Here is a 3149-nt window from a genome sequence, read left to right as displayed (position 1 = left end):
TGTAACCAAACAAGATCTCCAGGTGCAAACACAACATGTTTTCTACCCGTATCTCCAGCAAGTTTATATTTAGCATTCATACGCTCAATATTTTCCTTAGTTAACTTATGCATTTTTAAAATCAATTCAGCATGTTCTTTAGCATCAAAATTAACCTTCTCCGAAGATGGAAGAGGCAACAAATCAATAGGTGCACGAGGTAGGAAACCATACACAATTTCAAAAGGGCACATCTTAGTAGTAGAATGCAATGAACGATTATAAGAAAATTCAATATGAGGCAAGCATTCTTCCCACATTTTCTTGTTATTCTTCAAAACAACCCTAAGCATAGTAGACAATGTTCTACTGACTACTTCAGTTTGTCCATCAGTTTGGGGGTGACAAGTAGTACTAAAAAGCAGTTTAGTCCCCAACTTAGACCATAAACATCTCCAAAAGTGGCTAAGAAATTTAGTATCATGATCTGAAACAATAGTATTTGGCACACCATGCAAGCGAATAATTTCACGAAAGAACAAATCAACAACATTTACAGCATCATCGCTTTTATGACATGGTATAAAGTGTGCCATTTTCGAGAAACATCCACGACAACAAATATGCTATCCCTCCCCTTCTTTGTTCGAGGTAAACCTAAAACAAAGTCCATAGATATATCCTCCCAAGGAACACTAGGTACAGGCAAAGGCATATATAAACCATGAGGATTGAGTCGTGACTTAGCTTTTTGACATGTAGTGCAGCGAGCAACAAAATGCTCAACATCCCGTCTCATCTTTGGCCAAAAGAAATTTGTAGCAAGTATATCCTCCGTCTTCTTGAAGCCAAAGTGTCCCATTAATCCTCCTCCATGCGCCTCCTGCAACAACAAAAGACGAACAGAGCTAGCTGGAATGCATAGCTTGTTAGCACGAAACACAAATCCATCGTTAAGAACGAACTTGTTCCAACTTCTCCCTTCCTTACAATTCTGCAATCCATCTTTAAATTCATTATCATGCACATATTGATCTTTGATGGTCTCCAAACCAAATATTTTAAAGTCAAGTTGTGAAAGCATAGTATAACGACGAGACAATGCATCAGCAATAACATTTTCTTTACCCTTCTTGTGTTTAATGACATAAGGAAAAGTCTCAATGAATTCAACCCATTTAGCATGTCTACGGTTCAGTTTTGCTTGACTTTTAATGTGTTTCAAAGATTCATGATCAGAATGTGTAACAAATTCCTTGGGCCATAAATAATGTTGCCATGTTTCTAAGGTCCGAACAAGAGCATATAATTCTTTGTCATAAGTAGAATAGTTCAGACTAGGCCCACTCAATTTTTCAGAAAAGTATGCAACAGGTTTGCCATCTTGTAATAACACACCTCCTAATCCAATTCCACTAGCATCACATTCAAGCTCAAAAGTCTTATTAAAATCTGGAAGTTGGAGTAAAGGAGCATGTGTCAACTTATCTTTCATTACCGTGAAGGCTTCTTCCTGTGCGGTACCCCAAACAAAAGGCACATCCTTCTTTGTAAGCTCGTTGAGAGGCGCAGCAATGGTGCTGCAATCTCTCACAAAACGCCTATAGAAACTAGCGAGGCCAAGGGAACTCCTCACTTGTGTGACCGTTTTGGGCTGCGGCCAACTCTCAATAGTTTCAATCTTGGCTTTATCAACTTCAATTCCCTGTGGAGTAACAACATAGCCAAGAAAAGATACTCGGTCAGTGCAAAAGGTGCACTTTCCAAGGTTACCAAACAAACGTGCATCACGTAGAGCAATAAAAACAACACGTAAAGTTCGAAATGTTCCTCCAAAGATTTGCGATAAATCAATATGTCATCAAAGTAAACTACCACAAATGGTCCGATGAAAGCACGTAAAACTTCGTTCATTAACCTCATGAAAGTACTAGGTGCATTAGTTAACCCAATGTGACGCCCTCGATGCGGCTATATCTCCCACATGTCGAAGCACGACTTAGAGGCATAACCGCATTGAAAGCAATGTCGCAAGTGAGGTAATCTTCACACAACCCATGTAATACATAAGGGAAAGAGATACATAGTTGGCTTACAATCGCCACTTCACACAATTACATGAATAAAGCATTACATCATCCAGATACACACAAGGTCCGACTACGGAACCCAAAATAAAAGAAGACTACCCCAAATGCTGCACAGATCCCCGATCGACCCCAACCGGGCTCCACTACTGATCAACTAGAACGAAACAACACAAAGGACAAGATTTCATCGAGCTCCTCCCTGAGCTTGGTTACGTCACCTGCACGGTCTCATCGGCACCTGCAAGCTGGTTTTGGAAGTATCTGTGAGTCACGAGGACTCAGCAATCTCACACCTTCGTGATCAAGACTATTTAAGCTTATGGGTAAGGTAAAAGGTATGATGTGGAGCTGCAGCAAGCGACTAGAATATATGGTGGCTAACAAACGCAAATGAGAGCGAGGAGGGAAGGCAAAAGCACGGTCGAACAACTATGATCAAGAAGTGATCCTAGACAACCTATGTCAAACATAACTCCAACACCGTGATCACTTCCCAAACTCCGCCGGAAAGAGACCATCACGGTTACACACGCGGTTGATGTATTTTAATTAAGGTCGACTTCAGGTTTTCTACAACCGGACATTAACAAATTCCCATCTGCCCATAACCGCGGGCACGGCTTTCGAAAGTTCAAATCCCTGCAGGGGTGTCCCAACTTAGCCCATCACCAGCTCTCACAGTTAAGGAAGGATATTCCTTCTAGCGGGAAGACCCGATCAGGCTCGGAATCCCGGTTATAAGACATCCTCGACAAATGGTAAAACAAGTCCAGCAACACCGCCCGAATGTGCCGACAAATCCCGATAGGAGCTGCACATATCTCGTTCTCAGGGCACACTCAGAATGGTCAAGCTACGAGTAAAACCAACCCTCGAGTTGCCCCGAGGTGGCCCCGCAGGCTGCCCATTTCGGACCAACACTCAGAGGAGCACTGGCCCGGGGGGGGGGTTAAAATAAAGATGACCCTTGAGTCTGCAGAACCCAAGGGAAAAAGAGGCTAGGTGGTGAATGGTAAAACCAATGTTGGGCATTGCTGGAGGAGTTTTATTCAAGGCGAACTATCAAGGGGTTCCCATTAT

Source organism: Triticum dicoccoides, chromosome 3A, assembly GCF_002162155.2.
Source record: "Triticum dicoccoides isolate Atlit2015 ecotype Zavitan chromosome 3A, WEW_v2.0, whole genome shotgun sequence".
Classification (NCBI taxonomy): domain Eukaryota; kingdom Viridiplantae; phylum Streptophyta; class Magnoliopsida; order Poales; family Poaceae; genus Triticum; species Triticum dicoccoides.
This window is presented reverse-complemented; position numbering follows the sequence as displayed.